Source organism: Narcine bancroftii, chromosome 1 (genome assembly GCF_036971445.1).
Source record: "Narcine bancroftii isolate sNarBan1 chromosome 1, sNarBan1.hap1, whole genome shotgun sequence".
NCBI classification, from domain to species: domain Eukaryota; kingdom Metazoa; phylum Chordata; class Chondrichthyes; order Torpediniformes; family Narcinidae; genus Narcine; species Narcine bancroftii.
The window spans coordinates 235,247,915-235,274,047 of record NC_091469.1 but is presented as its reverse complement, the minus strand read 5'-3'; the positions used below and the strand labels follow the sequence as shown (position 1 = coordinate 235,274,047).

Here is a 26,133-nt window from a genome sequence, read left to right as displayed (position 1 = left end):
TAAAACAAGCAGTGAGGTCATGGAACCTATACAGATTAAAGAGGAGGAAGTGCTTGCTGTCTTAAAACAAATATGGGTGGATAAATTTTCCAGTCTTGATAAGATATTCCTCAGAGCCTGAGGGAGGCGAGTGTAGAAATTACAGGGGCTCTGGCAGAAATATTTAAAATATCCTTAGCCACAGGCATGGTGCCAGAGGATTGGAGGGTAGCTCATTTTGTTCCATTGTTTTGAAAAAAGGCTCCAAATGTAACCCTGAAAAGGATAAGCCACGGAGCCTGACGTCAGTAGTAGGTAAGTTATTGGAACCTGTTCTAAGAGATCGGATATTCAAATTTTTGGATAGCCAAGGATTGATTAGGAATAATCAACATGGCTTTGTGCATGGTAGGCTATGTTTAACCAATCTGATAGAGATTTTCAAAGCGGTTGTCTGGAAAGTTGATGAGGGAAAAGCTGCGGATGTTGTTTACGTGGACTTTATTAAGGCCTTTGACAAGGTCCCATATTGGTGGTTAGTAAGGAAGATTCAGATGCTTGGTATTCACGGTGTCTGTAGGCCTATGATTAGTATGTGCCTAAGGGATCATTTTTGATGGTATCTATATCAATGATCTAGATGATAATGTGGGAAATTGGATCAGCAAGTTTGCAGGTGACATTAAGATTGGAGACATTATGGACAGTGAGGAAGCTTGCAGAGGGAACTGGACCTGCTGGAAAAATGTAGTAGAGTAAATGAACTAAATCTATGTACTAGATTTACTGGACTTCAGGAACTGAGTTACAGGGAAAGGTTAAACAGGCGAGATTTTTTTTTCCCCTGGAGTGTAAAAGAATGGGAGGAGATTTGATGGAGCTGTTTAGAATTATGAGGGGTATAGACAGAGTAAATGTAGCTAGGCTTTTTCCACTGAGGATAGGCGAGATACGAATCAGAGGACACAGATTTAGGAGGAGCTTCTTCACACAGAGAGTGGTGGGAGTGTGGAACGAGCTGAAGTGATGAATGTGGTTCAATTTTAACATTTCAGAAGAATTTGAAAAGTTACATGGATGGGAGAGCTTTGGACTGGGTGCAGATCAGTGCGACTAAATAGTTTGGCACAGGGCTCAAGGGCCTGTTTCTGTGCTGTAATGTTCTATGACTCCAATCAATTTTAGCTTCCCAACCAGCCTTGACCCATTTCAATTTGCATACACAGTAGACGCTATCTGGCTGTCCACGCAGCTCTAAACATCGAGGACACCAGTCAGACTACTGATCATTAATGACAGCTTTTTTTTCAATCCCATAGTTCCCAACAAATTCATTTCCAACTTAAGGGATCGTGGCTCAGCAACCCCATCTTCAACTCAATCCACGATTTCCTAACAGAATGTAATCATTAAAGATGGGTACCAATATCTCCTCCAGTCACACATGACATGTGCCTGCAAGGCTGTGCCCTCAGCCCCCTACTATATTCCTTCTCCTGACAATTGTGTGGCCAAACACCACACCAACTCCTTTACATTTATTGATGTCAGACACCAGATCTTTGCAAGGTACCATCTTAATGTCATAACAACCAGACCTCAAAAAGGTATTGACACAGCTACACCAACTGTCAAAGACAAATGAAGCATACACAAGGCATAGAGAATTGGCAAGATAAATGTACCACCAGGTCTCTCCATGACATAACAACTTCACCCACATTCTGGAAATCTCTGTGTAATGCTTCCATTTATGGAATCAATCCAGAAAATGGCTAAAATCCATCACTTTGTGTCATGCATAATAAAAGGAAACAAAACAATTTTTGGATCGAAAAGAGAACATCCCTGATGATCATATTTAAGATTAGGAGGGTTTGCCACCACTTGTTAACAACACATTATTATCAGCTGCATCATCAAGAACTACAACCCAAAACACATTTTCTTCCCCCCTCCACTGATGCTGCGCAAACTCCTGAGTTTCCTCCATGTTGTGAGTGAGGAAACAAGTTTGGTAGGCTTCAAAGGCAAGGACTCTTAATACAGTTTTGGTAGGGAAAGGTTTTATTTACAGAAGGCAAGTGTGGGAAATGGTAACACACACACACACACGTGCGCGGTTCACATGAGACAATTAATAACGGATGCAGGGGAAAAGTGCGGGATCAAAATACACACACATACACACACAATGAACTGGGACATACAATGATCAAGGAAATATCACTTAGATGCCCCACCACCCCTTGACTCAGTGCAGGCATGGCTCTATGCTTCAAGGGATACTAATTAAATGCTCCCAACACTTTTAACAGTGCACATCTTACCAACAGTTTCTCCAGCACCCTTCCACATTTCTAGGCCTGGAGTAAAACAGGGAGGTCCCAAGCTGGCAAAGAGGGAGAACAAAGAACACATGTCACCTCTATAGTACTGGAGGGTCCAGTTCAGGTAATTAGCCATGTAAAATGACTCAGTGCCAGGAGGGTTAATCCAATTACAACAGCCAATGTCCCAAGGCAAAGTACAGGCAGGTTGGAGAGTGCAGTCCAGGTAATTTACATGGTTCCAACAGCAAGGTGTGCACTAATGGGTAGGGTAGAACCATTCTTGATTGAGCTGGTGTGTTCTCTGACTAGATAGGGGACAGTGCTGCCACATGACAGCCATAACCCTTCCCAATACACTCCAGCAGAAGGTATTGCTTCATATAGACTTGTTTTTTTTTATTTTCGAGACGCAGCAAGGTAACAGCCCATGGGCAAATACACCCACGTGATCAATTAACCTACTAATCCTAAACATCTTTGGAATGTGGGAGGACACCCACACAAACACGGAAAGAATGTAATTCTGCTTACAGACAGCGGCAGATTCAAACCTGGGTCACTAGCTCAAATAGCTTTGAGCTAACCACTAAACGCAAACGTTAAAGAATCATTTTAAATTAGCACAATTGCACAGAGCAAAACAATTCCATCGCTTTTGGTGAATGTTGCTGATTTGTAAAGCTCTGTGTTGGACATAACAGTTTGACTTTCTGATATATGGAGTCTTGCAAAACCATCTGCCTTTGTTTTTGATGTTTGTTCTCTTAGCGACTTAACAACCAGAATTAAATTTACTTTTGAAATGGCGGATATGGATACCACAGTAAACCATGATAGTATCATGTTTGTTTACTGAAAGTCTTGAGCAACATCATTGAGCAAAGATTGCCCCATTAAATCTGAATACTTGATATGTCGTAGTACCTTTCTTGCAGAGCAATTCACTGCTAAGTTTATTCAATTATGTTATAGGAGTAGAATGTTATTAAAGACAATTTTGTTTTACACAGTATAGTTGCTCCAGAAATAAAGCTGGTTCAACCAAATATTTAGGTAGTGGTTAATAATTAAGAGTTGAGAGATGCAAGAAATAATTTTCCTGCAGAGAGATAAAATTACAGTGGAATTCTTCAATTTCAAGAATGTGACAGCAGTATTAAAAAGGTCTATTAACTACATTCTACATTACTGCAATTGGATTCAAAAATCAGTGGCATTTTGAAATGTCATGGAGACTGTCCAGATCAATCTGAATACCATAAATAGTGAAGATTCTTTTGTGAGTTAAGAAATATAATCCTCAAGCCTGAAATTAAAATAGTTGGTGTCTACTCCACTATTCTGCAGAAGCATGCATGTACGTATTATGGGTTTTTTTTTAAAATAATTACAGCAAAGAAGTAACCATTTCAGTCCAACAGAATGATTTCAGAGTTGATAGTCTGCAAAACAACCTCTTACTGATCTTAATTTAACACAATCAATACACTGTATATAGCTTTCTCATTGCTACATTTAAGATCATCGTCCAATATGGAACTGATAAATTGAATAAAACATCCCACAACAATTTATTAAGGCATATTCAAAAATATCAGATTTATTGATTTAATACCATATAACCGTTCACAGCACGGAAACAGGCCATGTCGGCCCTTTGAGTCCGCGCCGGTTCACTTTAACAACTCGACTAGTTCCCCCCTCCCACTCTCCACCTATAACCCTCCAACCCCCCCACCTGCATATACACATCCAACCTTCTCTTAAATGACTTTGCCACAACAATCTCTTTTAGAAGATCATTCCTTTCTGCCATCACTCACTGAGTGAAAAAGCATCCTCTAATATTTATCCTAAAGTTTTCCCCCCTTATCCTTAACTCATGCCCTCTTGTTCCAACCTCCCCTGCCCTCAGGAGAAAGAGTCTATTTATGTCTAGTCTATCTATTCCTTTCATTATTTTAAATACCTCTATCAAATCCCCTCTCAGTCATCGACATTCCAATTAATAAAGTCCCAGTCTCTTTAATCTCTCCCAGTAATCTAAATGCTGTAAGCCAGGCAACATCCTCGTAAATCTTGGGAGTGGTGAAAAAAGTTTGGTCAAAGCTGCATGTTAAGAGTACCTTAAAAGTAGACCATCTGCAAGATGGCACAAGGAAGGAATTCTACATTGAGGGACTTCGATAGCTGGGAAGGGAAGTTGTACAGAATGACAAAAGAATAGGTACAGGTCAACGGAGAGACAAAGAGACACCAACAAATAGGATAAATAAGAGCACAAGAGTATTGGACATCGAATAGATTATGGGCACAAAAGCCTGGATGAAAGATGCAGAGTTTTATCCCTATAGCCGGCAGCAAATTCCAGATCTCGACTACTGTTCAGAAATTATCTTCCCTCACATTCTCCTGCATCTTTTATCCAAAATATTGGAAGGGCAAGCAGTGGATGAAGCATCAATTCAGTCAGTTGGATTGGTTGAAACTGTAAATGAGAGAAGTATCAAGAATAAGGGCGATGAACTTAGAGCATTGATCACTCCATGGAGTTACAATGTGGTCTTTTCACAGATTTGGCTAGCACAAGGACATGATTGGCTGATGCATGTTTCAAGAGTTTAGATGGTTCAAAAGGGATAGGTGGGGAGAGAGAGGAGAGATGGGCAGAGGGGGAAAATAGGAGGGGAGTAGCATTGCTAATCAAGGATAGTATCTGTGATGATATGCTGCGGTACATCACTTGGCCAATAGGTGGACTAGAGACACAACACCCAGCCTAATGACATCCGACCACCAGGTGGGCCCAGAGGGCCCATAGTATAAAGCTGAGGTCCCAACCGTGTGTCTGTCTCTCTGTCTCTCTCTCTCTGGGATCACATTGTGAGCACAGCTAGCAGCCAACTAGATCTTTATGTGAGTGGAATAAAGATGTGTTGCCCCAAACAGTATTGTGCCTTTGGTGCAGCCTGCCATAGTATCATAGCTGCAGAAAGGGATGATGTGGAGGGATCGTCAACTGAATCAGTCAGAAACAGGAAGAGAGCAGTCACTATATTGGATGTAGTCCATAGGTTTAATTAGGAAATGTTTAATTAGGAAAGGGCAAATGATGATGAGATTAAGTAGGAACTATGCAGTTAATTGGAAGCACGTTCTCAGGAAAATGCACAGCAGAAATGTGGAGGATGTTTATGGAGCACTGGCCTGGGATTCTGGACAGGTTTCTTCTGCTGAGACATGGAAAAGTTGGTTGGGTAAAGGAACCATTACTGACGATGTAGATTGGGCAGCTAGTCAAGAGGATGCATGCACAAGGTTTTAATAAGAAAAAGTCAGGAGGGGGGCATGAGAATTTTATGGTAGCCAGGAAGGAACTTAAAGATCTTAGGAGAGCTGGAGGGAGACATGAGAAGTCATTGGTAAATAGGACTAAGTAAAGAACATAATAGGAGCAGGAGTCAGCCATCCAGCCCATTGAACCTGCTCCGCCGTTCAATGAGATCATGGCTGACCTGATCATCAGCTCATCTCCACCCATATCCCTTAATTCCCCTATTATGTAAAAATCTATCCAATCTTGTCTTATATAAAAGTGCTGAGGTAGCCTCCACTGGTTCAATGGGTGGCAAATTTCTTAGATGCATCACCCTCTGGAAAAAGCAGTTCTTCTTCATCTCTGCCCTAAACCTACAGCCCTGAATTTTAATTTAATTTTTTTTTAATTTAATTTTTATTTTAGTCATACAGCATGGTGACAGGCTATTTCACCCCACGAGTCCATGCCGCTCAATTTACACCCTATTAAACTACACCCTGGTACATTTTGAATGGTGAGAGGAAACCGGAGCATCTGGAGAAAACCCACCCAGACATGGGGAAAACATACAAACTCCTTACAGACAGCACAGGACTCAAACACCGGTCCAGTCCCAGTCACTGGTGGTGTAAAGGCATTGCACGAAGCAATACATCAACCGTGCCACTCTTTTGAGGCTATGTCCCCTAGTTCTAGTCTCCCCCACTAATCTAAACAACTTTATCTACTTCTATTTTTTTTTTCTATAAGGTCCCCTCTAATCCTAATTTCCAATGACTATAGTCCTGGAAGACACAATCTCCTCATAGGCTAAACCCTCCCCCCCCCCCCCCAACTCTGGAATCAACCTGGTGAACATTCTCTACAACAGCTCCAAAGCCAATACATCCTTCCTCAAATAAGATCAGAACTGCACGCAGCGCTCCAGTACCTTGTACAGTTGCAGCATAACCTCCCTGCTCCTAAATACAGTCCCTACAGCAATGATGACCAACATTCCATTTGCTTTCTTGATAGCCTGCTGCACCTACAAACCAACCTTTTGCGATTCGTGCACAAGCATTTTTTTAAATTATTAAATTTACTCCTACAACACAGTGACGGGCCATAGAACCATAGAACAGCACCCAGTCCATCACTCTCCATACCTCTCCCATCCTTGTATCTGTCCAAATTTTTAAATGTTAAAATTGAGCCCACATTCACCACTTCAGCTGGCAGCTCATCCCACACTCCCACCACTCTCTGAGTAAAGAAGTTGCCCCTCATGTTCCCCCTAAACCTTTCCCCTTTCACCCTTAACCTATGTCCTCTGGTTTATATCTCTCATACCCTCAGTGAAAAAAGCCTATCTACATTTTCTCTGTCTATCCCCCTCTTAAATTTCAAACCTCCCCTCATTCTTCTATGCTCCAGGGAATAAAGTCCTAACCTGTTTAACCTTTCCCTGTAACTCAGTTCCTGAAGTCCAGGCAACATCCTAATAAACCTTCTCTGCACTCTTTCTAACATTGATATCTTTCCTGTAGTTAGGTGACCCCAACTCCACACAATACTCCAAATACGGCCTCACTAATGTCTTATACATCTTTACCACAATATCCTAACTCCAGTACTGTTCTTTGATTTATGAAGGCCAAAATGCCAAAATCTCTCTTTTCAACCCTATCCACTTGTGATACCATGTTCAAGGAATTATGTATCTGTATTCCCAGATCCCTCTGTTCTACTGCACTCCACAGTGCCTGACCATTTACTGTTTATGTCCTTTATTGGTTTGTACTTCCAAATTGCAACACCTCACCTTTGTCTGCAATAGACTTCATCTGCCATTTTTCAGCCCATTTTTCCAGCTGGTCCAGATCCTTCTACAAGCTTTTCTTCGCTGTCCACAACACCTCCAAGCTTAGTGTCATCTGCAAACTTGCTGATCCAATTTACCACATTATGAACTAGATCTCTGATATAGATGATAAACTGCAATGGTCCCAGCATTGATCCCTGAGGCACACCACTAGTCACAGGCTTCCGGTCTGAGAAGCAAACATCCAGCACGACTCTCTGGCTTCTCCCTTCCAGCCATTGTCGAATCCATTTCATCATGAATGCCCAACATCTGAGCCTTCCTGCTTCCAGAGAGCGTGGGATTTGAATCACATTCCAATCACAGGTAGCAGATAGCACTGTTGTTACAGCGCCAAACTGTACTGCCCAAGGTGTTCAACGTGTACCTGAAGAAGAGAAGAAGGACTAGAGTCAGAGTAGGGACATACAGCAAGAAAGAGGGATCATGTGCCTGGAAGTAGCAGAGGTTCTACATAAATCTTTGCTTCAGTGTTCACCAGAGAGATAAATGCGAGGTCAGTGTAGAACGGGATAATGTGCTGGAGACTGCCGAGGTTAAGAAAGAGGAAGGGCTTGATGGTAGGGAAGTGGATGTGGTGTATATGGATTTTATTTAAGCCATTTGACAAGGTCCCATATGGAAGGCTCATTCAGAAAGTCATGAGGCATGGTATCCATGGAACCTTGGCTGTGTGGATTCAGAATCAGCTCATCCACAGAATGTGGAGGTAGATGGAATGTATTCCGTGATGTGGCATTCTGTAGAAATCTGTTATGGAACTCCTGTTCTTTGTGATTTTTATAAATGACTTGGATGAAGAAGTGGAGGAGTGGGTCAGTAAGTTTGCAAATGATACAAAGGTTCAAAGTGTAGCAAGTTGTCATAGATCGTAACAGAATAGAAACAGGATTCAGAGTTGAGTGACAGATGAAGTTCAATCAGAATAAACGTGAAGTGATACACGTTGGAAGGTGAAGGTTGAGTGTGTGGTTTAGTGGGAGGATTCCTAACAGTGTGGAGGAGCAACAATGTATTGATGTATTTAGTGTTCTTCCTTGCATCCAAGCAAACTGTGGGCTACAATTTTTAGTGACAGCCACATTGTACCTGCTTTCACACTGTATCAGATGTCCAATTTTATTACTATAATGGCAGACAACTTCAATTGATCAGACAGAACGGCGTGGAGATCCTAACATCTGTAATGCTTTTTGCTTTCATGTGATTCAGCGTTCCCACCTCATGTTCTCACTAATAGAGTCTTTTAAGGGCAACTACACCCAATGTAGAAAACACGCCTGGTGCCACCAAGACTGCCCTGTAAACATGACTACTAAACTCACATCTCCACCTTGAGTTAATCAAAAGTACTTATTTCCATTTCTATAAAAGCTGAATTTCTTTTTCCCTTCTCGAAAAAAAAATCACGTCTTGTGGACTCTCCCATTTTTGTGGAGACATTTCAGGTATATTGTGCATTCTTGTCACTTAATGCACACACTGGTATATCCTTTGATGTTCTGTCAAGAACTAGTTAAAAATCACATAATTTAGCTATGTCATCCCCGCACCCCACCCCCAATAACAACCTCAATTGCCTCCACTAAATCTGGTTTCAAGCTCTGAACTTCTTAATTTGAAATAATACGAATGATGCTGGATTAAAAAAAATTCCTTTAATTTCACACCAACCTCATCAAAAGGAATGGTGCTAAATTTTGCTAATGTCCTATTAGTGTTGGAACCCAGCTCTAAGAAATGGCTGTTTAACAGGATGCTGCCTTGAATGAAAGATTTGAGCTATGGGAAGTGCTTGGACAAATCTGGGTTATGTTCTTTGGAATGTCAAAGACTGAAGGGAGACATGATAGGTTTATAAAGTTGAGAGGCTCAGATGGGGTAGACAGACAGAATCCCTTCCCCAGGTTAAAGTGTCACATGCAAGACAAAACGCATTTAAGAAATGGTGGTGAGGGGGTGGTTTAAAAGATATACAGGAAAGGGTTTATTTTGGACACACTGTGAAGGTGGTTAGCTGTCAACAGGTTGCCAGGGGTAGTGGTGGATGCAGATACAATAGTAGCATTTAAGAGGCTTCTAAATAGAAACATGAAGGTGATAGTGAGATAAGAATCCTGGACAAGCAGAGTTTTAGTTTAATTTGGCCATCATGTTTGGCATAGACATCATGGGCCAAAGATGTAATCCTGTGCTCTCCTGTTCTATATTCTATGAATGCTCCAAATAAATATTTAATGAATCTTAGCTTTAATCATTTTTCTTGAGGGGTTCAGCTATGCTATTGGTCTGGTTTCTGTGATCTTATCTGGTGCTCCCCTTTACATATGCTAATATTGTAGCATTTGAACATTCTTGCTCTGGCAGTCTGGAACCTTCAGATATCACATTTCATGTCGCCAATGTAATACTTGTGAGTTCTTCTTGTATTCTATAGTTAGAGACTATTTTTTATAAATTCACTATGACTGATGGCATCAATGAAACATGACTTTTAATCGTAATTTTCATTCTTCAACTGGAAGGCACAATATCAAGATACAACCATATAAACACATACTCTTAAGATGGTTAAAAACCATCAATATTCAGGTAATATTTCCTTAGCAGTTAATGCACCTACTTTACTATAATTTATTCAAAAACTAGAATTTTTCTATATTAAATTCATAAACTAATTATTGCATCGAATCAAATCCTTGTGTAGGTATTGTTTTTTTAATTTGATCATACTGTAAAAACTAATTTCAGTAATTTGTCCATCTAGAACATTGTTATTTGGTAAATCAAGTTTTGCCACCAATTGTTCAAAAGAACCAAAACTATTACAAATAAAAAGGTCTTTGAAACATTTAATACCCAATCTGTGCCAACCATTAAAAAAAACTGTCTTCCAAAGGTTTAAAAAAATGATTAGGTACATATAGTGGGATTAGCAAGGGAAAAATTCTGAAATCCAAAAAACCTTCCAAATTATCTCCATATTTTCAAACTATCTTTAATTATCAGGTTATTAGTTGTCTTATATAAAAAGTGGATGATAAAGAGGAACCTAAAATGGCTAATAAAGAAGTCAACCAAATTATCAAAACATAACAAAAGATTTAATTTGCGTATAAAGACTGCCTAATAATATAATCTAAAATTGGGAAGTGCCACACCACCATTCCTTTCAGCTAACTGCTAAAAGGAATGGCAGGCTGCAATTTGTCCATTTTTAAAAAAAATTTTAGTAAACTGATACAATTTGGCTGTTTGCAAAATACAACGTCTTAAATAATCCAATCAACTTTTTCCAAAGGAGAATGCTTCCATTTGATGTCATAATTCACTTGTAGCATCTATCAACCTTGTCCAAATAGTCAGGTCAGTTATGACATTAGAAGCGTGTATTCTCCTCATCCTACCCAACAGTGACACCTTTAGGAAAAGGGAGTCATGAATCCCACAATGACAATACCAAAGTAAAATAAAAGATCAGAGTAAAACAGAGAAGCTGATAAACTGGTCTAGATTTTAGATGGACACTAAGGTCCGATCCGTGGTTTTCATCAGAGAGATCAACTTATCACAACCTTGATAAAGGTAACCATACTTGTGAATATTAGAGCAATATCTGTCAACCCAAAGTATCCAAAACCATTGCATTAGCCAGCACATCCAGAACTCAATGCAATCAAGGAGGGCATTAATCAGCTATAATCATATTAAGAATTGACTTCTATTACTATAGCATTCTAACATAGTAAAGTATTCCATAGCACTAGACAAGAATTTAACACCATGAAGTATTTTTGCTTTGCTATTCTTAAAAAATTACCTTTTCAAAGGACAAACCTAAGTCAATTTAATTGACAATTTCACCGGACCTATATAAAATAAAAGGGGCAGCAAGGTTGGTGTAGCAGTTAGTGCAATGCCTCCACAGCACCAGCGATCAGGACGGGGGTTCGAATCCTGCACTGTCTGTAAGGAGTTTGTTACATTCTCCCCGTATCTGCGTGGATTTTCCAACAAGGCTCTGGATTCCTCCCACCCTTCAAAACGTCCTGGAGGTGTAGGTTAATTGGGTGGCATGGACTCATGAGCCGAAATGGCCTGTTACCATGCTGTATGTCTAAATGTATACAATTTAAAATTTAAATTTATAATTGCAAGTGGAACAAACAAACAGTGCTGAAGGTGCTATGATTAAACTTTAGTCTAATGTTAAAATTTTATTTCACGTGTATATATATATATAGGAGTAAAAGTTAGTTTTGGATGGACAGGGCTCATTCACATTCTACAGACACACATGGCTGTTTGCAGCTATTAGCTGGCTTCAGCACAAAGACAACACATTAGCATCTTAAACACACATGGTTCTTTGAGATGGAAGATGAAGAGCCATTTGCAGAGACGGAATGATGGCTGTTGATTGCAGTTGAAGCCAAGAGATTAAAGGATTTATGATGGTCCTTGAGATACTGAAAACAATAGGAGTTATTTCAGAAGCATGAAAAAACACACAGCCATTTTCCTCGTGTGAGCAGACATCACGGAGTCATAAGAGGACTTACTCCTTTTAGCACATCTGTGTAAAAAGACATTATGAACTTCAAATACTGAAATGATGTCTCATACCATGTGACATGAGAAATTTGCCAGAAATATATTATTGAGATGCGAGACCAAGGGGTCAGTTTAAGGAAACTCACCATCTTGTGCAGACAGGACAGAAAGCAACAATATTTCATGCAGAAGGGGAACACAGAATAAATGGATTTCAAAAGAGAAGCCTTCTTCTGACTGTATCTTTAAGATAAAGAGGGCAGATTCATCATTTGGAACATAGATTCCAAAGTCTTCATTCAAGAGAAGAACATTTGACCTTCTGTAAAGATGGGCCTTGTATTATCCTATTCACAGGAGATATATCATAATGGCTTTTAAGACCACTTCTCACTTGTGCCCAGAAGATGGTCACTCCTGTTTACAGAATATCTCTGAAGGACAACTCATCGAAAGAATTGTGAGTTTAAAGAGTCTTGATGATAGGATGTTTAAAAGTGCTTTAGAATTATTTCTGAACTGAAAATTTAAGACCTTCAAGCAAGATCAAAATGATGCTGAAGTTATAAAATTGACTTTTCAGAGTTTGAGGCTTTAACACATACACACACGGTTTAAGTTAAAGATAAGTAAGAAATGTCATGTTATTATTGGTTTAATAAAATTGTTATTTTGAATTTACCATATTCTAGTGAAGTTTTGTCATTGCTGATCCTTTGTTGGTGCTAACAAAGTCTCTTTAGTCCCGAACAAAATTAAGAGGGCTGTTAGTTCATGACACTAACACAATCTGATAATGGAATATTTTCAATGTTCACAGTGCCTATTCTGTACCTGAATGTTTAACATTCTCTTTAACAAAAACAGAGTTGATCAGTCCATTCATCACAATTTTTTCAGATTCAGAATTTTAAAGTCATGAACAAGTCGTGAAATTCGATGTTTGCAGTAACTTCATAGTGTAAACGTTCAGATTATAAACCATCTGACAACATGACCATATAAAAATAAAAATAATAGTGTACACAAAGGAAGGCCGTGTCTGTGATTCAGTGATTATTCAGGAATCTGATGGCAGTGGGGAAGAAATTGTCCTTGTACCATTGAGTGCTCATCTTTAGGCTCCTGCACCATTTTACCCATGGTAGCAGAGTGAAGAGGGCATGGCTTGAGTGGTGGGGGTCTTTGAGGGTGGAGGCTGCTTTTTTAAGACACCGCTTCATGTCGATGGAGTGAAGCCTGGTGCCTGTGATGTCGCAGGCCTAGTTAACAACCCTCTGGAGTTCATTCTCATACTAAGAGTTTGCACCTCCATACCAGGCAGTGAGGCAACCAGCCAGAATACTCTTCATGGTCCACCTGTAGAAGTTTACAAGACTCTTCAGTGACATACAAAACCTCCTCAGACACCTCACAAGTATAGCTGCTGGCGAGCCTTCTTTGATATTGCATCAACACAGAGGCTCCAGGACAGATCCTCGGAGAGGTTGACACACAGAAATTTGAAGTTCTTGACCCTCTTCACAACTGAACCTTCAATGAGGAATGGATCATGTTCCCCTGACTCCTTCCTGAAGTCCACAATCATCTCCTCGGTTTTCCTGATGTTGAGCGCAAAGCATTCAACAAGCTGATCTATGATCTATCTCCCTCCTGTATACTTCCTCATTTCCGTTCGTAATTCTGTCGACAACTATGGTGTCATCGGCAAACTTGTAGATAGCATTGGAATTGTGCCTGTCCACACAGTCATGCGTGAATAATGAGTAGAGCAGTGGGCTAGGCACGCATCCTTGGGGTGCGTTTGTATTGATGATCATTGAGGAAGAGACATTGTTTCAAACTTGTACTGACTGTGGTCTTCCAATGAGAAAGTTAAGGATCCAATTGCAGAGGGGGGTACAGAAGCCTAAAGTTTGTAGCATCTTAACCAGCAGTGAGGAAATAATGGTGTTGAAGGCTGAGCTGTTGTCAAAGAGCAGCCGTACGTATGAATTCCTGTTTTTGAGGTGATCCAGAGCTGAGTAGAGAGCCAGTGATATTGCATCTGGTGTAGAGCAATTGTGACGATAGGCGAATTACAGGAGGTCTAGATCTTTGCTTGGGTACATGTTAATTCTGGTCATGATCAGCCTCTCAAAGCATTTCATCACAGAAGTTTGTGCTACTGGGCAGTAGTCATTGATGCAGCCCCCACTACTCTTCTTGGCTACCGGAATGAGTGATGCCCTTTTTATTAGATGTTGTTAAACCTCACAAATAACAAGAACAATACAAATGAGATACAACATTAATTTACAAATAGATACCAACAAAGATGAAATGATATTATTATAATTGGAGGGTCCTATCATTTGAAAGTATTTTTCTATTGTCTTTATTCTTCTCAACAGTCAACACATACATTTCTCTGAGTGCATGTTAAATATTATATTTTCATTCTGGCATCCAGATTTAATACAAGTTCTAAGAAAGGATCATTTTATTTCTAATTTGTATTTTCTAAACTGCTCTCCGATAATCCTCAATCGTGAATAAATACACCCTATCGTTCAGACCTGTCTTTTCTCTTTGTTGCTCCTACCACAAAAGTTCTTATTAGCATCATTTGTTATTAAATCACAGCAGTCTGAACAGCCAGTGGCCTGTCAAGTCATCAGTTCTTTCACATCTAAATTAAATTGCATACAAAATCCCATTATGCCTGTGAATAAAACCTGCTCTTTGTAAATGTTATCCCAGCAGATAACCTGGCCATTTTCATTTTAATGAAACCATTAATCAATTCACAATATGCATACTTGGACTTTAGATGAAGGCCATTTAACATTGTGTTTAATCCAGTGCAGCAAACCATGCCATCATCGTGGAATGAATAAAATTTTCTGGGTGATATTTGTCATGTTTGAAGGGGCTTGACACTTCATTAGTCACAAGCCGACTGCTTTGCATTCGTGCGAGTCCAGGGAGAAAAGTAATCAACAATGTAGCCAAAAACTATTCCATTTCAGGAATCATTTGTGTGTTTATTTTCTGACTAGAAAAGCATAAATAAAATACAGGTAATTTAACTATTCCACATGGTCATTGCACAAGTGCAAAGCAGCAGATTTAATATTATGATAACTGACTGGATAATTCACAGTAATAACTCGCTGAAAGTAGATTTCTGCAGGCTTTCCACTCCAAAAAATTCTTCAAACAACCAAGAAGAAAAGTTGCTAAATGGCAAAAGAAAATCTTGTTTGGTCTGGTTCACCTAATCTAATTATTATTTTCCAATGTCCATGCATTTTAGTTAAATGTTGGTGACTTCTATTAATTATGCAATAAACCACCATAGAAAATATTAGTCATTCAGCAACGGAAATAGGCCCTTCAGTTCAATTTGCCCACACAGATCAAACTGTCCCACCCACACTAGTCTCACCTGTCTTCCAAGGAATAAAACCTCAACTGGTTCAACCTCTCCCTATTCCTCAACCCTCCCACACCTCCCCCCCACCAAAACCACATGTTCCAATCCAGCCCTGGCAACATTCTCGTAAATCTTCTCTGTACCCTCACCACACTGGGACTCAACAAAATTCTCATCAACTGAATTCTGGACTTCTTGACAGAAAGACCACAGGTAGCCTGGGTTGGCAGCAAGATGTCAAGTCACATTGTGGGGCCAGTCCCATCAGGCTCAGGGCTGCGTTACTGTTCACGCTGCCGACTCACGACTGCCCTGCCAGATGCAATTCTGGCAGAATCATCGTTTGCAGATGGTACAGTGCTAGTCAGCCTCATCAGCAACAATGATGAGTTGGCCTATCGACTCGTGGTTGGGCAGCTCGTAAAACGGTGCACGAACAAACACCGGAGTCTCTGTGTGGACGCAATAAAGGAGAGGATTGTGGACTTCAGGAGGATGAAGGTCAACCGCTCTCCATTACACACAAATGGTTCTGTCATGGAGAACACAAAGTTCCTTGGTGTACGTCTAAAGGACGACACATCCTGGGCTCACAACACTTCCTCATTTAGAGAGGAACATGCAGAAGCAACTACACTCTGACAACATTTCAGAGGAGAATGCCAAAACTGCGGAGGTAATCCAAGCCCTGGAGGCAGCAGTCCTACACACCGAAGCTTTCAGTTCCAGACTCCCACAGGTCTCCTCGTGGACAGCCACAGCCCTGTCTGGCTGGATCATTGTGTGGTAATGGTAGCTGCAAAGCATCGGACCCAAAGTTATCAAAATGGAAGGATGTTCTTGCAATGGAGGGAGTGCAGAGGCAATTCGCCAGGAATGGCAGGAATGACTTATGAGGAGAGATTGCGCAAATTGGGATTGTACTCGCTGGAGTTTAAAAGATTGAGAGGGGATCTCATAGAGACATATAAAATTCTGGCAGGACTGGACAGAATGGATGCAGATGGGATATTTCCAATGATGGGAAAATCCAGAACCCGGGGCCATGGTTTGAGGATAATAGGCAAACCATTTAGGACCGAGATGAGGAGGAATTTCTTTACCCAGAGGGTGGTGAATCTGTGGAATTCATTGCCACAGAGAGCAGTAGAGGCAGGTTCATTAAATATATTTAAGAGGGAATTAGATATATTTCTTCAGTATAAGGGTATTAAAGGTTACGGAGAGAAGGCGGGGACGGGGTACTGAACTTTAAGATCAGCCATGATCTCGTTGAATGGCGGAGCAGGCTCGAAGGGTCGAATGACCTACTCCCGCTCCTATCTTCTATGTTTTCTATGTTTCTATGGTCAAGAGAGTCACTGTTGTCTTCCTTTCCTCTATTGACGTTGCTTAAACACGGCTCAAAGAATTATTGTGGACTCTTCATCCAGCACATGATACTTTTGACCCAGGACCGTCAAGAAGGCGGTACAGGAGCATCAAAATCAGGACCGCCAAGCTGGGAAATAGCTTCTTCCTGCAAGCTGTAAGAGTGATGAAGAACATCCTGTAGCCGAGTAAATCATCCCAAAATATTTTATATGCTTATTTTAAGTATTTATGTACCATATATCTAGTATGTGAATATTATATGCTGGTATGTGTGTCAAATCAATTTTATTGTCATCTGATTTCACAAGGACCACTTACCAGTACCAGCTCTCCTGGATCCTTCTCCTCTACAGCACTTCCCCAAATCCCTACCCTTCACTGTGGAGGTCCTACCCATGACAGACTTCCAAAAATGCAGCGCCTAACATTTCTCTGCATTTAATTCTATCAACCTCCAATTGGTTTAAACTAGATTTGCAGGTTAAGACTGCACATAAAGAGAGAAATCAAAGGGTTGTGTGTAGTGGAAATTCTGTTATTAGGTGCATCGATTTCAAATCAAGGAATATTGTAGGAAAGGCAATGCTTAGAACTTAGAGGATGGATTGGCCCATTGTGGTCATTACAACCCAACAAAACAATGCCCTCTGGTCCTCAGTGAAAAAACACGCAGACACACAACCAGGCATACACAGATACGGATAAATAACACACATGCAGGACAAGTATTCATATATAAAAATAAATAAGGATTGCTTCATGAATAGGAGCGTCTCGGAGGTCTCCTTTGGTCATTCTCACTGCCCATGGGAAGAAGCTGGTCCTCAGCCTGGTGGTGCTGGCTCTGATACTCCTGCATCTCCCGAAGGGCGCTGAAGGGTCCTGATTGCATCAGAGGCTTGGATTTGGAACTCGGGCTGCTGAAGGTTTGGATTGGACTCTGACTGTGGAGACTGCGGAAATACTGGAGGTGAATCCATGGACACTCGATGACACTGGGGAGATTCTCTTATGCTGGTCTTTCTCTGATTGTAAGAGGCATTTCAGGCGATTTCTGCTGATGGCAAATTTACTTGCCTTATGGCAATCAAAAGAGCATTTTGTGTAATACTGCACTGTTTTTATGACATAACAATAAATTGAATCTTGAATATTGACTGGGATTCCATACTGTGAATGGTTTGGATGTTCCTGTAATGAAGTAGGGCAAACAAGCAGCAAGGTCATGGAATCTTTACAGATTAAAGAGGAAGAGGTATGTGCTGTCTTAAAGCAAATAAGGAGGATAAATCCTCAGTATGTGTCTAGGCATTCCCTCGGGCCTTGAGGGAGGCTCATGGTGAAATTTCAGGGGCCTTGGCAGATGCATTTAAAATATCCTTCCCCAGGTGCCATAGGATTGGCGGGCAGCTCATCAGTGGTTTTAAAATAAAGGCACCAAAAATAACCCAGGAAATTGTAGGCTAGTGAGCTTGACATCATCAGTAGCTAAATTATTCAAAGGTGTTCTAAGCGATCAGATATACAAGTACTGGATAACCTGATTCGGGATAGTCAACATGGTTTTGTGTGTGGTATGTCATGTCTCACAAATCTTATAATTTTGTGAGGAGATTTCCAAGAAAGTTGATTAAGGAAAGGCTGTGGATGTTGTCTCCATTGACTTCAGTAAGACCTTTTACTAGGACATACATGGGAGGCTAGTCAGGAGGTTAATTTGCTAGATATTCATGGTGAGGTAGTGAACTGAAGTTGACATTAGTTTCATAGGAGAAGCTGGAGAGTGGGAGTTGATGATTGCCTCTCATTCTGGAAGCCTGTGACTAATGGTGTGCCTCAGGGATTGGCCTTTGGTCCATTGTTGAGTGTCACCTATATCAATGATCAAGAATGATAATATGGTAAATTGGATCAGCATGTTTGCAGATGACCCAAAGGTTGGAGGTGTGGTGGACAGCGAGGAAGGATTTCAAAGCTTGCAGAGCGATCTGGTCCAGGTGGAAAATTGGCCTGCAAAATGGCAGATGGAATTTAATGCAGACCAGTATGAGGTGTTGCATTTTGGATGAAAAACTAAGGTAAGTGTAGTGATACACCACTAGCCTACTGCAGGGGGAAACCTGTGTACCTGTGGACAGACCACACCTGGCCAGCTGTCAATCAGCCGACCTTGAATGGATCAAGCCCCAACCGGTCAGCTGCCAATCATCTACCAGGATATAAGGCGCATCTAGACCATCAAGATCAGTCACACAGAGTTGCAGCTGACTACAGCAGAAGACTAAGTAGAATAAAGCCTGTTGTTCAGTCTTTTGAATCTTGTGTCTGCTTACTGTCACCATAGTCCATCACAATTTATTCTACTTAAAATTTAAGCTGCTATGGAGAAGTTCCTAAGTGCCGGGAGCCTCGAAATCAACCCATGTCACCTGGAAGTGCAAGCACACTTCAAAATCTGGAGCCACAAGGTCAAAACAATCATCGAGGCATACCCCAACATCCTAGACTCCGACAGGAAATAGTTTGTCCTGCTCCGCTCGAAGCTGGGTCCTCAAGCCTTCCAGGCCCTCAAAGACTGCACTGAGTACTCGGAGGCTATGAACACGCTGGAGGCCATGTATAAACCCCTAACGAATGTCATCTTCACCAGGTACCTCCTAAGTATTCGTGCCCAGCAGCCCGGAGAGACAACTGAGTCCTACCTGGGAGCCCTACGTGAGTTGGCTCGACTGTGCATGGCCAAACCTGGGGTGACCGAGAAAGAAGCTGATCAGGGATGCCTGAGTCTGGGGTCTGCGCTCGATAACCATCAGGCAGAAGCTAATGGAGGACAATATTTACAACCTGGCCAAAACTGCGGAGGTAATCCGAGCCCTGGAGGCAGCAGTCCTACACACCGAAGCTTTCAGTTCCAGACTCCCACAGGTCTCCTCATGGACAGCCACAGCCATGGCCCAAAACCAGCTACTGGATGAGAGCTTGGCACCGCCATCTTGGGCTGGGTGGGAGCAGGCTCCACAGCCACTCAGGGCCTCGCAGACCTACACTGCACATACTGCCGACCTCACCAGCACTGATGACTATGATGACAATGTGGTCAACACGGGCACTGACCAGGCTGCCCTCCCAACGCACCCCATGCCTGCAGATGCCGCTGATTGCCACCCACTTCACCCCACGCCTATGGAGAGCGATGCTTCCAGGTGGAGTGCGATGCCTCTGATGTGGCCTTCGCTGCCACCCTCAACCAGGAGGGGAACCCAGTCACCTTCTTCTCAAGAATCCTCCATGGTTCCAAGCTAGGGCACTCCGCCATTGAAAAGGAGGCCCAGGCGATCGTGGAAGTGGTCCACCACTGGTGCCACTACCTGGCAGGCAGGAGATTCACTCTCCTCACTGACCAACGTGCAGTGGCGTTCATTTTCAGCACCACCCACAAAGGCAAGATCAAAAATGACAAGATCTTGCGCTGGAGAGTCGAGCTCGCCACATTCAGCTACGGCATCCAGTACCAACCAAGGAAGTTCAATGACTCCCCTGACGCTCTATCACGGACCTGCGTGTCGGCTCAGGCCGACCAGCTGCAGGCACTCCACGAATCCCTCTGCCATCCGGGCGTTACACGCCTTTACCATTTCATCAAGTCCCGGAACCTTCCATACACCGTCCAGAAGTCTGGACTGTGACTGACGCTTGCCAGGTCTGCGTGGAATGCAAGCCTTCCTTCTTCTGCCAACCCCAGGCCCATATTGTGAAGGCCACCCGGCCCTTTGAATGCCTCAGTATTGACATCAAGGGCCCCCTGCCTTCCACGAACCAGAACGTTTACTTCCTCGCAGTGATAGATGAGTACTCCCATTTTCAGTTCACCATCCCATGCCCAGACACCTCCACAGTCACCGTCATCAGGGCACTGACACAGATCATCACACTTTTCGGCTACCCCGTGTTCATCCACAGCGACCGGGGGTCCAGTTTCATGTGCGAGGAGCTGCGCCAGTACCTGACTGCAAGGGGCATCCCAACTAGTTGCACGACTAGTTACATCCTGAGGAGTAATGGGCAGGTAGAGTGCGAAAACAGGTCATCTGGAAGGCAGTCCTCCTGGCCCTCAGGTCTAAGGGCTGATCTGTAGAGTACTAGCAGGAAGCCCTCCCCGAGGCACTCCATGCCATCAGGTCACTCCTGTGCACAGCTACCAACGAGATCCCTCACCCAGGAAATCGACGACTGGAATCTCACTCCCAGCATGGCTCACGATCCCAGGACCAGTGCTCCTGCATAGACATGTGCGGGCCCACAAGGCCAACCCCCTGGTCAAGCAGGTGTTCCTCCTACACACCAACTGCAATTATGCCTACATTAGGTACCCCAGCAGCCGGGAGGATACTGTCTCAACCAGGGACCTTCCACCAATGTGGGAACCTACCACTACACAACAGCCCCCACTGCCCCAGGACCACACCAGCACGATGCACCTCCCCTGTGCCAGACAGCTGTGGGGCACCCAGGACCACTTCGGCCTGCCGTGCCCTCCCCACCCTGGACACACTCAAACCGTGGAGGATGACCCCACCCAACGCCTCACACATACTCCAACTCCAGCCACCCTGGCCACCCCACTGCACTATGCCAGCCACTCCGGCCCCTGCCCTAGTGCCCCCGACTAGCCCCCACTTACCCTCGCTGACCATTGTCCAGGAGCAAACTCTGCTACGGTCGCCGAGACTCCGACAGTCGCCGGACAGTCTAAATTTGTAAATAATGTACATATGTTTGGGGCTTGTGGAACATTGGATGTAACCTCCCCCCCACCCCCAGGACAATTTTAAAGAAGTGGGTGAATATGGTGATACATCACTAGCCTACTGCAGGGGTGACCTGTGTACCTGCAAGAAGATCACTGGAGTACAGACCACACCTGGCCGGCTGCCAATCTGCCGATCTGAATGGATCAAGCCCCACCCAGTCGGCTGCCAATCATTCGCCGGGATATAAGCCACATCAGGCCCCTCGAGGTCAGTCACACAGAGGTGCGGCTGACTACAGCGGAAGTCTTTAAGTAGAATAAAGCCTATTGTTCAGTCTTTCGAATCTTGTGTCTGCTTACTGTCACCACAGTGCATCACAGTAGGATGGTAAATAGTAGGGCACTGAGGAATGCAGTAGAATAAAGGGATCTGGGAATACAGATACACAATTCCCTGTAAGTGATGTCACAGGTAGACAGGGTCATAAAGACAGATCTTGGGTCATTCGACTTCATAAATTAAAGTATCGAGTATAGGAGCTGGGCTGTTATGGTAAAGTTGTGCAAGACATTGTGAGGACAAATTTGGAGTATTGAGAGAAATTTTGGTCACCTAACTGCAGGAAAGATATCAAGATTAAAAGAGGGCAGAGAAAATTTACTAGAACGTTGCCTGGGTTACAGGGAAAAATTAAACAGATTTGGACTTTATACCCTGGAGTGTAGAAGAGGAGAGATTTGATATAGATATTTAAAATTATGATGGGTATAGATAGAATAAATGCAAGTAGGATTTTTCCACTGAGGTGAGGTGAGGTTAACCAGAGGGCATGGGTTAAGAGTGAAAGGGGAGATGTTTAGGGGGAACATGAGGGGAAAATGGTTGAAGTGTGGAATGGGCTGCTAAATGAAGTGGTGAATGTGGGATCAGGAATGGAGAGGTATGGATGGGAGAGGTATGGAGGGATATGGAATAGGTACAGGTCTGTGGGACTAGGAAAAATAGTTGTTTGGCAAAGACTGAAAGGGCTGAAGTGCCTGATTTCTGTCCTGTAACCTTCTATGTTTCTAATCTGTCCTCTATCCACCTACCCAAACAATCAAGACCTTACTGCAGTTTTTGCCAACTGACTTCACTATCGTGAATGCCAGTCACATTAGCACCATCCATAAACTTGCTAATCACACCAGGTACGCTTTCATCTACATTATTGCTATAAAATGATGAACAGCACCGAACCACATTGCACACTGTGTCACAGGCCTCCACTCTGAAAAACGATATTCAGAATTGGAATTTATTGTCATGAACACGTTGTTTTCCAATTGTAACACAGTACAAACATTCATATAAACCACCTTACGAAAGATCAATAAAAAAAGTGCACGAAAAGTCAAAGTAAGGCAGTGTCTTTGGTTCATTGATTAATCAGGAATCAGATGGCAGCAGGGAAGAAGCTGTCCTTGTGCTGCTGAGTGCCCATCTTTAGGCTCCTGTAGCTGAGTGAAGAGGACATGGCCTGGGCGGTGGGATCTTTGAGGATAGAGGCTGATTCCTTAAGACACCAGCTCTTGCAGGTGTCCTCGATGGAGTGGAGACTGGTGCCCATGATGTCACAGTCCAAGTTAACAACCCTCTGGAGTTTATTCTTGTCCTGAGAGTTGGCGCCTCCATACCAGACAGTGATGCAACCAGCCAGAATGGTCTCCACGGTACACCTGTCGAAGTTTACAAGAGTCTTTGGTGACATACTGACCCTCCTCAAATACCTCACAAAGTATAGCTACTGGCGAGCCTTCTATATGATTGGATCGACATGGAGACTCCAGGGCAGATCTTCAAAGCTGTTGATACCCAGAGATTTGAAGTTCTTGGCCCTCTTCACTACTGAGCCCTCAATGAGGACTGGATCATGTTATCCTGACTTCCTCTGAACTCCACAATCATCTCTGATCTTGCTAACATTGAGCCTGAGGTCGTTGTCATTACACCATTCAACGAGCTGATCTTTCTCCCTCCTGTATGCTTCCTCACTGCCATTTGTGATTTTTCTGACAACTTTGGTGTCATCAGCAAATTTGTAGATAGAATTGGAATTGTGCCTGGTCACACAGTCATGGGTGTATAATGAGTAGAGCAATGGGCTAAGCACGCCTGTGTTAATAATCAGTGAGGAGGTGACGTTGTTTCCAATTCGTTCTAACTGTGGTTTTACAATGAGGGAGACAAGGGTCCAGTTGCAGAAGCCCAGGGTTAGCAGCTTCTTGACCAGCACTAAGGGAATAATGGTATTGAAGGCCGAGCTGTAGTCGATGAAGAGCGGCCGTATGTATGAGTTGCTGTCTTTGAGGTGATCCAGAGCTGAGTGAAGAGTCAGCGATATTGTGTCTGCTGTGAGGATAGGTGAATTGCATCTCCCTCTGCTTTCTTCCATGATGTCAATTTTCTCTCCATTCTCCCATCTCTCCTTGGATCCCAAGTGATTTTAATGGTAATTTTCTTCTCAATAACATCAGAACGTTTTGTTAATATAAAAAGTTAAACATCTTTCATGATCCTAAAAATTGCTTTTCCTTCTTGTTTTTAACCACACCTTTAGACATGTTGAGCCTCTCAATTGTATCATAGTAAATACTTGAGAGTAGGAATCTCTTCTACTCATCATGTACCAGAGATTAAATAAATGTTACCCTGATGATATATCATCGATATTTGCCTTCCCCTATTATATGCACTGTGGAATACCAACTACACTACCCACAGCAAATGTACACTCTATTTGCTGTGGACATTTCACAATATTCAGGGGTGTAGTGCTACCAGAGCGCCACTCTGGCACTTTAGGGGGCCGCTCCGGGCCTTCTTGTCGCCATTTTTAGTGAGCTTTGGCATCTAAAAAATTAGCACTGCCCCCATGGCAATATTACATAAGAACTGTTACATGAGAAGCAGGAGCAGGAATAGAGCTAATTGGCCCTAAAGTCCACTCACTTAATCAATAAGATGAGAGTTGAACAAAACCTGGTGCTCTGCAAATCCAGATTTGCCACATGGCGAGCCAAAGGGTTTGCTTCTGTGTTTTATAGCTCTGCAGCTACATTCACTGGCTCCCCGTTTTATTCAGTCCGTTTGTAAATCCTTGAACTTCTCTTAATAAACATCAAACATCATTCCCCTTCAATAACAAATATGTTGACTCTACCTGATGTTTTTTAAATGTCCAGAAATTATCTCCTTAAAATGGGATCCTGCATCACTTTGGTGACAGATGTTTTGCCAACATTATATTTTCGTGATTTCTGCCTCTCTTTATCAAATAAAAGGTGTTTTAGTTGTGTTTTTCCAGTCTTCTCTAGCCTATCCAGATTTCAGGTGAACTGAGCAGGTAACAACCAATCTATCTACTATTGCTACAACTACTTTCTGTCATACCTAGGGTGCAGCATCAGGTCGGGGGAGATGTCAGCCTTTCATATAACTATTTACAGCACAGAAAGGCCAGTTTAGCCCTACTAGTCCATGCCAAATATCTTCTCTCACATGCCAAATCTCCTGAGACTTCTTAGAAAGTAGAGGTGGCTTCTTGGTTGCCTCGATGTGCTTTAGTCCTATTAGTCTGCCTCATACTTTGTCTCTATTGATAAAGATTGGGGGTTTTTTCCCCTCCCTTTAATCCCTTAATTATTTATTGTTGGGATGCTGTTGACATCTTCTAACATGAAAATTAATCCACAGTAATCATTCCAAATTTCTTCCATTTATTTCCCACTATTAATTCTCATATTATCCACAAACTGCTCATTTCTTTTTTATATACCTGTGGAAATGTTTTCTTTCTATTTGCTAGTTTACTCACTTTTCTCACTGAATATGTCTGTTATCGCATCCTGCTTTCTAAACATTTCCCAATCCATAGGTTTCAATATAATCCCTACAACACTGACTGTGTTTTCTTTGAGAACATCCTTAACAGGAGAGTTCAACATACTGTTGCATTATTCCCATTGGACATTTCTTTCTCACTGGAAGAAACCTTGGCTGACATTTACCAAATTGCTTCTGAAATGTCTGCAACGACTGCTCTGCTCTTTAACCTAGTTCCCCAGACCACCTTGGTCAACCATCTTCACACTCTTGTAATGAAACTTTAGGACATTTGTTTCATAATCCAGTTTCTCGCCATTAAACTGTGATAGCATGGGATCCTATCACCCCCTGTATATATTTGTATATATTTGCATATAGTGATAATGATTGGCTGAGGGCCGTAGCCACACCTACTGGCTAGGTCTCAAAGGGCTGCACCTAACCAGATCCAGGTCAGTCTGGACTGGTCGACCTCGATGTACTACACTCCAGTCTTTTGGTAATAAAAGCTTTAATTTGAGTCAACAAGTCTTTGAGTCATTTGACACGCTACAATTTTATTAACAAAATTTTCAAAGGATGGAGCAAATACTGCGACCAGAACTCCTCAGCATCAACCTGCAGTCAGCTACTGCCCAGAGTGATTTCAGGCACTGGGTGAGGTGTTTTGAGGC

At 42.4% G+C, this 26,133-nt stretch overlaps 1 long non-coding RNA gene across 1 annotated transcript in view; it reads left to right on the top strand.

The window, feature by feature from the left end:
* Positions 1-18,021: 18,021 nt before the first annotated feature.
* Positions 18,022-26,133, top strand: part of LOC138750719 (uncharacterized) — a 33,038-nt gene continuing 24,926 nt past the window's right edge. The window contains exon 1 of the long non-coding RNA XR_011349489.1: positions 18,022-18,096. This is a non-coding gene — a long non-coding RNA (uncharacterized lncRNA). The remainder of the gene's footprint in view (positions 18,097-26,133) is intronic.